At 44.7% G+C, this 13,337-nt stretch overlaps 1 long non-coding RNA gene across 1 annotated transcript; it reads right to left on the reverse strand.

Annotated features, from left to right (window-relative positions):
- Nucleotides 1–2,815: 2,815 nt before the first annotated feature.
- Nucleotides 2,816–4,807, reverse strand: LOC143942130 (uncharacterized). Its single transcript, XR_013264705.1, has 4 exons — nt 4,394–4,807; nt 4,158–4,279; nt 3,245–3,503; nt 2,816–3,157 (listed from the first exon to the last, which is right to left on the reverse strand). It is a non-coding gene; the product is annotated as an uncharacterized LOC143942130 (long non-coding RNA).
- Between the last annotated feature and the right edge of the window lie 8,530 nt (nt 4,808–13,337).

The raw sequence follows: 13,337 nt of genomic DNA on the forward strand, positions 1-13,337 counted from the left end.
CTTGAGCTAGATTTTAGCGCAGTGCTCTAAATCAGTGCTTCTCAACCCTGTCCTCAAGTTCCCCCCAACAGGCCATGTTTGCAGATTTTTTTTCCTTCATCTTGCCCAGGTGCTTTAAATCACAATTGCTTGGTATTTTGGACAACTATTTTAGATAAGAAATTCACAAAACATATCCTGTCGGGGTACTTGAGGACCGAGGCTGAGAAAGACTGTGCTAAAATGGAAAATTTAATACTTACCTCTCTGTAATTTTCCTTTCCTGGTGACTATCCATGGCAGCATACCCACAATCCATGTACCTGCTAGCATGAAGGCACCAGGAAAGTAACTGTTAGCCCCTGTACACACGGTCGGACATTCTGCCAACCAAATCCGTTGGATTTTGTCCGAAGGATTTTGTCGGAAAATCCGATTATTCAGAACGTGATGACGTTATTTCGTTACGACGGGACTACGTTCAGGCTAGTAGCCAATAGCTTTGGTGTAGGAATTTGATCTGAGCTTGCGTGGCACTTTGTCTGATCAGAATTCTCTACACATGATCGGAGTATGTCCGATCGGACCAGTTTGTCGGAAAATATTTCCAATAAGTTGGAAAATGCATACCACACACAGTCGGATTATCTGACAACACGGTCCGATAGGACACATTCCGACAGATTCTCCGACCATGTGTACAAGGGCTTAGACAAATCACACTTTTTTTTGATTTGCCATACCATTCAGCCTAGTTTAAGCTGCAGCTGTGAAATCGGTTGTATGAAAAGTAAAACACATAAAAACATAACATTTTTTGCGAAAACACATGTATGTTAAAGGGGTTGTAAAGGTAAATGTTTTTTCACCTTAATGCATTCTATGCATTAAGGTGAAAAAACATCTGACAGTCCCGGCGCCCCCAGTCCCCCCCGTTTTACTTACCTCACCCCTCGAAAGTCCCGTGCTCATTCCCCGACGTCCTTTCCACCGTTCAGCCTAGCCGCTGATTGGCTGGAGCGGATGGATGGAAAGCAGCGCAGCCATTGGCTCGCGCTGCTGTCAATCACATCCACTGACGCGGAGCGCCGGGGGGCTGGGCTGAGTGATACAGTGAGCGGCTATAGCCGCCGGCTGTATCACGGGAGCGCGCCCGCAGATGCTTCTCACCATGCGAGGGAGCTCGCATGAACGTGAGAAGCACCTGTGGGAGGAAGCAGAGACAGCCGCCAAGGGACCCCAGAAGAGCAGGTTCGGGACCACTCTGTGCAAAACGAGCTGCACAGTGGAAGTATAACATGTTTGTTATTTTAAATAAAAAAAAAATAATTCACTTTACAATCCCTTTAATTTGAGACACTAACAGAATATGTTTTTTGAGGCCTGACCATTTTGCATTAGAAATTAACAGGAGTTAAAAAGGACTGCACCCATAAATGGATATCTAGTAAGTATTTAAACATTAGTCACAAAATCTTAAAGCGGAGGTCCACCCTAAAGTGGACCTTCCGCTCATTGGAACCCTCCCCCCCCTCCGGCGCCACAATTGGCACCTTTCAGGGGGGAGAGGGGTGCAGGTACCTGTACAGTACAGGTATCTGCACCCACTTCCGGTGTAGATTCTGCAGAAGGTACGCCCCTTTCCGCAGAATCTACGCCCTTTTCCGAAGGTCCCCCGCTGCCTGCTGGGAAACACACGGATCCCAGAGACAGCGGGGACCATCCTTATTGCGCAGAGCGACTCGCGCATGCGCAGTAGGGAACTGGGAAATGAAGCCGAAAGGCTCCACTTCCTGATTCCCATACCCAAGATGGCGGCGGCAGCACCCGAGAGATGATCAAGAGATCGGCTTTGGGTGCCGACATCGCGGGCGCGCTGGGCTGGTAAGTGTCATTATTTTAAAAGTCAGCAGCTGCAGTATTTGTAGCTGCTGGCTTTAAAAAAAAAAAAAAAAAAAACGGCGGACTCCCACTTTAAGAAAGATTTTGCTAAATAATGCAGCACATTAAATCAAAGTGAACAACTTACAAATGGCACACATTGACAACATCAAAAATATTTCAGGGGAAAATATCCTCACCCACCAAAAAAAAAAAATACAATAAACCAAAGTAAAAAAAAAAAACTTGCTTGAAAACATTTAACAAACAAAATAAAAATAGAAATGTGTGACATATGTTACATGCTCGATAATGCCACCCAAACATACTCTCTTGCAACACACACAATCTTGCCTCTTTTCAGAGCAAGGTAATACATGCTAGCTGCAAGCTTTATAATAACATAGGGTTGTGTGCTAATAAGGAAATTGAAAACACACACACACACAGTCCATGAAACCCACAAGTCCCTGAGCATGCCCAGACCAACTCAAATGCAGCTAGCACAAAATAAGCCACCCCCAAGTCAAAAATTAAGCACATCATCCAGCATGTCCTTATTTAAGGTTTAGAAAAAAGAAGGTGGAAAAAAGTACTGGCCTTCATCAAAAACGTATCATGAACGCACTGGAACGCATCTGGAATACACATGCAGAAAAACATCAGGTATGCACCTGGACTGCATTTTTACAGAGTGAACTAGCCCTAAAGCTAGTAACTTGGGTGGGTGTGGGGGGGGGGGGGGGGGGGGTGTTACTCTGCCTGTAAAGTGGTACATCTTTAGCATGCATACAAAATGCTGCTTCAAAGATGTACGGCTTTAGAGAAAACGTACAAATTGACATTGCAGCTGCAAGATTTTAGCACAAAACCAAAAGTTGCCTGCCCTCCGCCCCCCCAATACATACAAAGCCATTTGGGTCAGTAAAGGCTAAAAATGAGTATTGGAAGGAACACACTGCTAACAAGAGCAAAAAGGGTGCTGCTCACCCCTATGAATCAGAAAAATAAAACGAATTCCCCCACCAACGGGATTTTTAGGCAGCAATAAACAGTAAGCGTAGCATACTATATAAAAAAGATTACTTTATTGTGTGGTAAAAACATGAGCTTCACCCAGGTATTTAAAATAAAAAGATATAAATAGAACCAAGCTTGTACATACAAAAATTGCAATGACAATTGGGCATACACTAAGCAGACCTAACTATAAATATACTGTATAAGATTAGTAACAGCAAAAATAAATTTATAGTTCTAACGCGTTTCAACCACTAGGGTCTTCTTCAGAGAAAGTCTGTTGATAGAGAGACAAGATACAACTTAATAAGTCTATCGAATAGGATTAGTATTAAACATATTCTAGATTTGTCAGTGTAATTACCCAGTATGGTATTGCCGAGAGGTTCATACAAATTATAGTGCTTAATGGTGGAGTTTACCCAGGTTCATGCTTAGACGTCCTTCACAGGTTACAAAAGATATATGGTCCATACATCTCGCCACAGAATCCAGCAGTGGGGTGAGGGTCGGAAGCCCAGAGGCGCGGCTCACGAGCGGTCACACGACAAAACCCTATGCCCCACAAAGGTTGTAGGAAATAGGTGCAAGCGTAGGCAGCCTGCCTGTATGGTAAGTCACGCCTGTGATGAAAATCCCAACATAGTCGCAATTAGACATATATATTTATATATTTGTTTTTTATATTCTATATTATATATATATAGACCCACATATGGGGTATGGAGATATCTTATATATGATTTGTGTGCATATTAGGGGAATATCCCCAGATATCTGTATTCACATCCAAAAAAAAAAAAAAAAAAAAAAAAAAAAAAGGGGGGGGGGGGGGTGGAAAGGGGAGGGAAGGGGGGGAAAGAAAAACAAAACTCAAAAGGCAAACACGTATTAAAAAGAAGGAACAGAAACAGCAAACGTGGTTGAAATCAAAAGAAAACAAACGTGAGATGACATGTGGTAGGGACAGTGTGTGTGATGACAACCCGATATTGGGTGACTGTAGTGAATAAGTGAGTGAATGATGTGCAGGTGAAGTGAATAATGAGGTGAGAAGTGTGGGTGTTGGTGTGATGAAAAAAATTTAGAGGGATAACATGTTAGGAAATCAGAGTGACAATGGGAGGAGTGCATAGGGGTGCTAGTGACGGATAGAGGTAAAAATGAAAATGCATGGAAATGCTAATGTTGAACTGGTGAAAGGTGACAGAAAAGAAAAAAAAAAAAACCATTCAGATGTGATAAACCATGTTTATACTGAAAGTGATAACAGTTACCTGGATAGCTGGGCTGAACAAAAGATTCCCAAAATGGAAAAGGAGAGACAGTAGCTGGGAAACTATCCCGGGAGGAGTGCCAGATACGGTCAATGACTCCTAGTCCATAGGGGCACCCCCATCTAAGAATAAATAGAATGATAAAGCGAGCTAGCTGTTAGAAAAGCTAGTTTTTCAGAAGTTTGTTTAAGTAAAATGGGGGCATGTCAGCCAGGTTAGCAAATAGTCAAACTTACCAACCAGGGATTCAAAGGTACGAGAGTCCTTGTTTGTGTACAGGAGCTGATGTTTGCTGCCAAGTGTACTGTGTTATATAGTGCCCCGGGATTGCATCACAGGCATGGCCGCCCACCCATTGGCTGGAACCGCCTATTATTGCTTGGCCGCCTAAACAGGTCGACCTCGTGTGAACGCCCCGGCGTCCCGGAAGGTCGTAAAGCGACCCCGAAACGACGTCACTTCCGACGCAAATGCACGACGTGATTGCGTCACGTCCGTCCGTACGAAGGGTCAGACGAACGTGAGGCACGTCCGGAAGTGTTCAGGGACGCCACCGACAAGGAAATACGTGTCTCCAATGGCTGGGCGGGACCAGCCCGCACCAGTCATATAGGGAGACATCTGTGGAGAGAGCCCTGCATGTGCACAGACAGGGGTCCCTCAACCACGTTTGCTGTTTCTGTTCCTTCTTTTTAATACGTGTTTGCCTTTTGAGTTTTGTTTTTCTTTCCCCCCCTTCCCTCCCCTTTCCCCCCCCCCCCCCTTTTTTTTTTTTTTTTTTTTTTTTTTTTTGGATGTGAATACAGATATCTGGGGATATTCCCCTTATATGCACACAAATCATATATAAGATATCTCCATACCCCATATGTGGGTCTATATATATATAATATAGAATATAAAAAACAAATATATAAATATATATGTCTAATTGCGACTATGTTGGGATTTTCATCACAGGCGTGACTTACCATACAGGCAGGCTGCCTACGCTTGCACCTATTTCCTACAACCTTTGTGGGGCATAGGGTTTTGTCGTGTGACCGCTCGTGAGCCGCGCCTCTGGGCTTCCGACCCTCACCCCACTGCTGGATTCTGTGGCGAGATGTATGGACCATATATCTTTTGTAACCTGTGAAGGACGTCTAAGCATGAACCTGGGTAAACTCCACCATTAAGCACTATATTTTGTATGAACCTCTCGGCAATACCATACTGGGTAATTACACTGACAAATCTAGAATATGTTTAATACTAATCCTATTCGATAGACTTATTAAGTTGTATCTTGTCTCTCTATCAACAGACTTTCTCTGAAGAAGACCCTAGTGGTTGAAACGCGTTAGAACTATAAATTTATTTTTGCTGTTACTAATCTTATACAGTATATTTATAGTTAGGTCTGCTTAGTGTATGCCCAATTGTCATTGCAATTTTTGTATGTACAAGCTTGGTTCTATTTATATCTTTTTATTTTAAATACCTGGGTGAAGCTCATGTTTTTACCACACAATAAAGTAATCTTTTTTATATAGTATGCTACGCTTACTGTTTATTGCTGCCTAAAAATCCCGTTGGTGGGGGAATTCGTTTTATTAGGCTAAAAATGAGAACCCCCCATGTGAAAATTACCACTCCAAAATAAAAAATATTGTGCCCCTCCCACACACTAACTAACCCCTAGCCAAACACACAGCAATCCAGCCCATGAACGGGGGTGTATGCTTGGGGGGCATGAGGGGCTTGGGCACCCCAAAAGTCAACCACCTTGTTCCCATATTCAGGGGGACAAGGGCCTCTTCCACACAACCCTAAGCTGGGGTTGTGGGGGGCTGCAGACAGGGGACTTTGAGGAATGTGAAAAGCCCCTTTAAACTAGTGGGTACAAGGTGCTTTGTGGTTGGTATTGGGCTGAGCCCAACATGCCCCATAGACGGCCAGCTATGTTGAGTGCACGTGGCCTTGTATGGTTCGGAAGGGGGTTGGGCATTTGCTCTACTCGCCAATTTCCTAGATGGCCCTGTTGTATACTCTGAAAAAAGATGTGGTTTGGATTGGGGAAGGCAGCTCCCAGCCTTTTGAGAATGGAGTGGAGTGTGGAGTTCCCCTTTAAAAGCAAAAGCTAGCCCAAGGAAATCATATGCATTAGAGGGAAAAGTTTAAATGCCCTTTTAGGAGGATCAAGAGTCTTTTTACATAATTTTAACAAGCTGCATGTCACATGTTGGCAATGTGACATGCTAACATGGCCTGTGTGCAAATATCCTTAAAAAAATACATAAAGGTGAACCAGCGTAAACAAAAAATTGTCAAGTTTAGAGTTGTGCCCGTTCAACCCACACAATTGCATTTGCATTTCTTGACATTTACTAAGCTGGCTGCGCAGTGAACAAATGCATTTGAAGGAGCGCAAAAGCCGCTTGTGCATGCGCAGTGTTTAAATTGATCTCACCTGCAGGCACAGCAGGCTTGCTCAGAAAAAATTACTTTCTCATTCTATTTAGGGCATATTTGTTACTTGGGCAGTTGTTACTATAATTCCTCACATCACCCCATAATATTGGCACCTCCAGCTTCTGTTAATATTGAATTGAAGATCCCGTGCGCCACGTCAGTAGTGGTGCTCAGATTACATTCTCCCGTGTGCCAAGATCACTATAGTAAATGGGGATTAGCACTCTGTTACCGGCGCAAACATTTCATAAATATGAAAATGTGCGTTGTGCCTCGTTGTGCGCCTCAACTTGTGGGGCAAACGTTTCTCAAATCAGCCCCAATGTCTTTTGTTTGTCTCCTACACCATAACCCCCAATGATACAGTGAAAGTTTTGCAGATTTCGCCTCTTTTGCATGGTCAGGGGGCAGTAAAAATGGACAATTGAGCCGTGACTTTACTGCCCACCAAAAATCTAAAATAGAGGAGGTTGTTCACAAGCTGCCGTGATGCTTTGTATGGAGACTGCTGTAAATTTATATGCAGCATGCTGAGTTGACATGAGGCACTGCCTGTCAAACTTGGTCATTCAAGTCAATAAGGCCGTGCCACAAGTGTGAGCCAAATGTTTGGCTCACGGTTGGTGTGCATTAATCCCATTAAGAATTACCGTTTGGTGAAAAAGATAAAAGCAAAAAAAAATACAGGAAGCATCAGGACACCCGACATCTGCTGCCTAAACACACTCTGAAAAGTGATCCACCACGGATGGCATTTCAGTGAAAGGGCAAGTGTGAACTTGGCCTCAGTGTGTAGCTGTCACCTTGATGGAACATTAGCAATAACATGTGAAATGGTTCAGGGGGGTTTAGGATCATTGTTCAGAAGAGTGTGTCTTTTCCTAGTAAAAAGGAAAAGTTTTGTTTTAAGCTGCAAAAAAGAAGAGATTAATTAGAAGCATACATGGTAAACCAAAAATGCATCCTTTTTATTTGGTTCAAACTCAAACTACTGAGAATTATTGAGTCTGCGGCTGAGTCTATACTGTGGATAACTGAATTTAAATCCTTCTGCAGCACTGTTTTCAATCTAGGCAGAGAAATTACTTTTTTTAACTTCTTATGTGACAGGTTTGCATTTACCCCCTTCCTGACCGGAGCGTTTTTTTCAATTCGGCACTAGAGCTTTCTTTTATTTGTATTTGATCACCTCTGTGGTTTTTATTTTTTGAGCTATAAACAAAAAAAGAGCAACAATTTTGAAAAAAATACATTATTTTTTACTTTTTGCTATGATAAATAATCCCCAAAAATATATAAAAAAAACATTTTTTTTCCCCTCAGTTTAGGCCGAAACTTATTCTTCTACATATTTTTGGTAAAGAAAATTGCAATAAGAGTTTATTGATTGGTTTGCACAAAAGTTATAGCGTCTACAAAATAGGGGATAGTTTTATGGCATTTTTATTAATCATTTTTTTTTTTTTTTACTAGTAATGGCGACGATTGCGACATTTTGGCAGACACATCGGACAATTTTGACACATTTTTGGGACCATTGCCATTAATACAGCGATCAATGCTATAAAATTGCATAGATTACTGTAAAAATGTCACTGGCAGTGAAGGGGTTAACCACTAGGTGGCAGTGCAGGGGTTAAGTGTTCCTAGGGGCGTGTTTTTAACTGTATGGGGGCGTGGCTGTGTGTGACACCACACTGATCGCTGCTCCCGATGACAGGGAGCAGACGATTAGTGTGCTGTCACATGGCAGAATGGGGAGAGGTTGTTTACATCGGCATCTCCCCATTCTTGAGCTCCGTGACACGATCACAGGTATCCCCGCGGCGATCGAGTCCGCGGGACCCACGGTCATGAAGCTCTTGGCAGGCGTGCGTGCACGGTGGGGAATTCAAAGTAGCGCACTGGTACGTTACTTTGCCCAGCCGTTCCAGTCTGACAACGTATATTTACAGGAGCCGGTCGGGAACCGGTTAAAATATCTTGGAGGACAAGGACAGAGCACCCCTACAGAGAGTGCCTGAACCAGGACCTTCATGGCAGGATCACTAGGTATTTTTGTATCATACTATATTTTAATAATACTAGTAGAGTTTGCAAGACTTGTAATAGTATTACAATTAAACTGGACAAATAATTTAAAAACACAATTGACAGTTATAGTACAGCACATAAAAGCATTAACAAATAACATATTTTAAGTAAAAAGGTCCCTTCTTTATTAGTCCAAAAAATAATATATAATATAATATGTAGCTCTTAGCTTCATCATTCAGGATCTCTAGCTTCCAGCTACATTGTGGAGGTTTGCCATCATTGGAGACCACAGGGATTCTGTTGTCTTCGATCAGCAGACCTTATTAGCTATAAAAAAGAACCAAAAAAAAAGAAACTAACAAAAATCTGTGTTTAATTGTTTTTAAGTTCGCTGTAAATCATATTTATTGATAGAAATGCAAACATAAAAAAAATCTTGTTTTCATGAGCTGTGCATTTCCTTTTGGAAAGTGCAATATACAGTATATATGAAATTTTATATACTAGCATAGGTGTCAGGAGCTCCAGGAATCGGGGGCATGTGACCAGCTTTTGTTGATTAGTATCCCAGGCCCCAATAACTTGACTGCCTATATATTTTTTGTTTGTTTTGACAGGTGTCAGCTTCTGTCCTGCCTGTCTGCCTCTCATAAGCGTTTTCCAGGAAGGGAGGGGGGATGAGTCATAAGAGGGCCAATGATAGCTGCAGAGCTGGAGGTGTGCCTCTGTGTGTCTTTGTAAATCCAGGAAGTGAACAGGCAGCAGCTTCAGCTGCCCACAGTTAAAATGGATGCGGCCAGACTCAGTGGAGGGAGATTTCTGCAGCATATTTGGCAAGTACAGAATCACAGTATATATAAAATAATATGCAAAGTGGTTGGAGGGAAGCTTCAGAATGGCAAATATGTTTTTATTACAAATTATGAGAGCAGACTGCAGTTCCTCTTTTACTTTCTTTTGCCCCCATGTTTGTGCATAACTACCGTATATACTCGAGTATAAGCCGAGATTTTCAGCCTCTTTTTTGAGGCTGAAAGTGCCCCCCTCGGCTTATACTCGAGTCATCGCCATCTGTCTGCCCGATCAGCGTGTCGAGCAGACAGACGGCGGCCATTCTACTATTCAAAAGCCGCGCCTCCCTCTCTGTGATAGGCGGAACACTTAATTTCCCAGCAGTCAGTGTTCCGCCTATCACGGACATCCGCTCATTCTCATACTATGGACGAGGATGAGAGGATGTCCGTGATAGGCGGAACACTGACTGCTGGGAAATTGAGTGCTCCGCCTATCACAGAGAGGGAGGCGCGGCTTTTGAACAGAGGAATGGCCGCCGTCTGCCAGGAGGAGAGCGTGGCACACAGAGGCTGCAGATTGACACAGGTAGGCAGGGATGGATGGACGGACAGCACAGCACAGCACAGCGACGGACGGGACACAGCGACGGACGGGACACAGCGACGGACGGGACACAGCGACGGACGGGACACAGCGACGGACGGGACACAGCGACGGACGGGACACAGGGACGGACGGGACACAGGGATGGACACAGGGACGGACGGGACACAGGGATGGATGGGACACAGGGATGTCTCACCCTCGGCTTATACACGAGTCAATAAGTTTCCCAGTTTTTTGGGGGTAAATTGGGGGCCTCGGCTTATACTCGGGTCGGCCTATACTCGAGTATATACGGTACTTTTGACTCCTTTGTTTTGTACATTCTGATCCCTGCACTCTTTGCTTTGTGTATTGCTGACCTCTGCACTCTGTTTTTATGTACGCCTAGCTCCTGCACTTTGTACATTACTTAATACTGACCCCTGTGCAGGGCCATGTTAATGAGAGGGCACACCTGGGCACTGCCCAGGGGCCCCAGCTGCATGGGGGGGGGCCTGTACTTTCCCCAAAGAAGCTGCTCCTTGAGCCCATGCTGCCCAGAAATTGGAGGCCTCATGATGGCACTGAGAATGCCATCATGGCCCCACTGCTCCACGATGAGGGGAGATATCTGGGGTGCAGAGGAGTCAGAGTGCTGGGGGGATATGTGGGGTCCAGAGAGGGGTCAGAGTGCTGGGGGGGTATGTGGGGTGCAGAGAGGGATCCAAATGCTTGGGGGGGTGTCTGGGGTGTAGAGGGGTCAGAGTGCCTGGGGTTGTCTGGGGTGTAGAGGGGCAGAGTGCTGGGGGGATATCTGGGGTGTAGAGGGGTCAGAGTGCTGGGGAGATATCTGGGTGTAGACAGCGCAGATAAACAGACATCAAGTAGGTACATAGTTACATCAGTTAGTCAGGTTGAAAAAAGACACAAGTCCATCCAGTTCAACCTTAAAAACAATAAATAAATAAAAAATATCGTACAATCCAATATACCCAATTTTATGCCCACGGTTGATCCAGAGGAAGGCAAAAAAAAAAAAACCTCAGCAGAGCATGCTCCAATTCGCTACAGCAGGGGAAAAAATTCCTTCCTGATCCCCCAAGAGGCAATCGGATTCTCCCTGGATCAACTTTACCTATAAATGTTAGTACCCAGTTATATTATGTACATTTAGGAAAGTATCCCAAGGCAGGAATGCCCCCTCTCACCAATCCTGTTCGTGAACCCCTTGGAACCTCTTTTGGTAGCAATTCGGAGGAACCAGGATGTTCGGGGCATCCGGGTTGGTGAGAGAGAATACAAGATATCTGCATTTGCAGACTATGTATTGCTATATATAGCCAATTCAAGAACAACAATTCTATCCCTCCTTAAAGAGCTAGAGCAGTACGGACGATTGTCAAATTTTAAAATAAACATGGCCAAGTCGGAGATGTTAAGTTTGAATTTATCAGAGGAAGAACAGAGAGCAATGGCCACTCATCTCCATTTAAGTGGTGTAAAAGAGAACTGACTTACCTTGGTATAAAATTGACGGCACAAGCGTCTAATTTATACGTAGCTAATTACCTACCCCTGCTGAATAAAATTAAAGACAATATAAATAAAATGAGATATTAAGCCCTTACATGGATGGGGAGGATAAATGCTATTAAAACGTTCATATTGCCAATGGTAATCTATATGTTTCAAATGATACCAGTTCCCCTACCCTCAAGTTACTTCAGGAAGTTAAAATCGATGGTAGTGTCGTATATATGGGCACGTAAAAGCCCGCGTATAGCCTACAATGTTTTGGTGAAGGAGAAAGACAGAGGAGGAGTAGCATTGCCAGACTTTAAAAAATACTATGAAGCGATAGTGATCTCAAGGGTAGCTGATTGGAGCCACAATAAGCAAGAGAAGAGTTGGGTAGAGTTGGAAGCCACACTGAGTAGTACGGATATAGCAAAGATGATATGGATACCACCCCACTTTAGGGATTTAAGGATTAGCACTAGCACTTTAACAAGGCATACTTTAAAAATTTGGGATAAAATTAATAAGAGGCACAATTGGAATTACAATTACCCATTAATGTCACTTTTGGACACAAATTATTTTTTACCAGGGAAGGAGGAGCGTCTATACTTTAGTAGGTGGGCAAATAGAGAGGAAATAACATTATCGGAATTCATGAAAGGAAATAGGATAAGCACTTATAAGGAAGTCACACAGGAATGGGGTCACAAGCCACTAGATAGATGGAGATATACTCAGATCTCACACTTTATTCAAGGGCTACCACAGCCATTAAGAGGAATGACACTACTTAGACCATTGGAGAAATTATTTAACCACTTCAGATCCGCGCTATTGCCAAATGACGGCATTAGCGCGGACCTAGATTTCCGGGACTACGTCTATTGACGTCGTCCCGGTTACGAGCGGCCTGCGCGCCCCCTGAGGGGCGCGCGCGGCGCGCTCTGTGATCGGCGAGTCCGTGAGACTCGCCTGATCACCGATCCGTGTAAGGGGTCGATCCCGACCCCTTATCACGTGATCAGCTGTCAGCCAATGACAGCTGATCATGTGATAAAACGGAGCCGGTAATCGGCTAGTATTCCTCCTCGCGCTGACAGTGCGAGGAGAAAAAAAAAAGCCGATCGCCGGCGGCCGTGTTCGGGACATCAGTCCCGATCACGGCCAGCAATTCAAGCGGACACCTGCCCCCTGCCAGTGCCCACCTGCCACCCGCAGTGCCATCCTGAAATAAAGTAAGTGCCCCCCTGTCAGTGCCACCCAGCAGTGCCCATAGTGCCCACAGTGCCACCCAGCAGTGCCCACAGTGCCACCCAGCAGTGCCCACAGTGCCACCCACAGTGCCACCCACAGTGCCACCCAAAATCTGCCTCAAAGGTGCTGCACCCCAGTGCCGCCCATCAGTGCCCAGCAGTGCCGCCCATCAGTGCCCAGCAGTGCCGCCCATCAGTGCCCAGCAGTGCCACCTATCAGAGCCACCTATCAGTGCCACCTATCAGTGCCCATCAGTCCCATCTATCTGTGGTACCTATCAGTGCCCATCCGTGCCACCCATCCGTGCCACTTATCCGTGCCACCCATCCGTGCCATCTTATCCGTGCCCATCTTTGCCCATCAGTGCCGCCTTATCTGTGCCCATCGGTGCCGCCTTATCTGTGCCTATTAGTGCCGCCTTAACTATGCCTATCAGTGCCCACCAATGCAGCCCATCAGTGCCCACCAATGCAGCCCATCAGTGCCCACCAATGCAGCCTATCAGTGCCGCCTAATCAGCGCACTTCAATGAAG

Source organism: Lithobates pipiens, unplaced genomic scaffold (genome assembly GCF_037356315.1).
Source record: "Lithobates pipiens isolate NorthernLeopardFrog02 unplaced genomic scaffold, aLitPip1_a1.2 Scaffold_30, whole genome shotgun sequence".
NCBI classification, from domain to species: domain Eukaryota; kingdom Metazoa; phylum Chordata; class Amphibia; order Anura; family Ranidae; genus Lithobates; species Lithobates pipiens.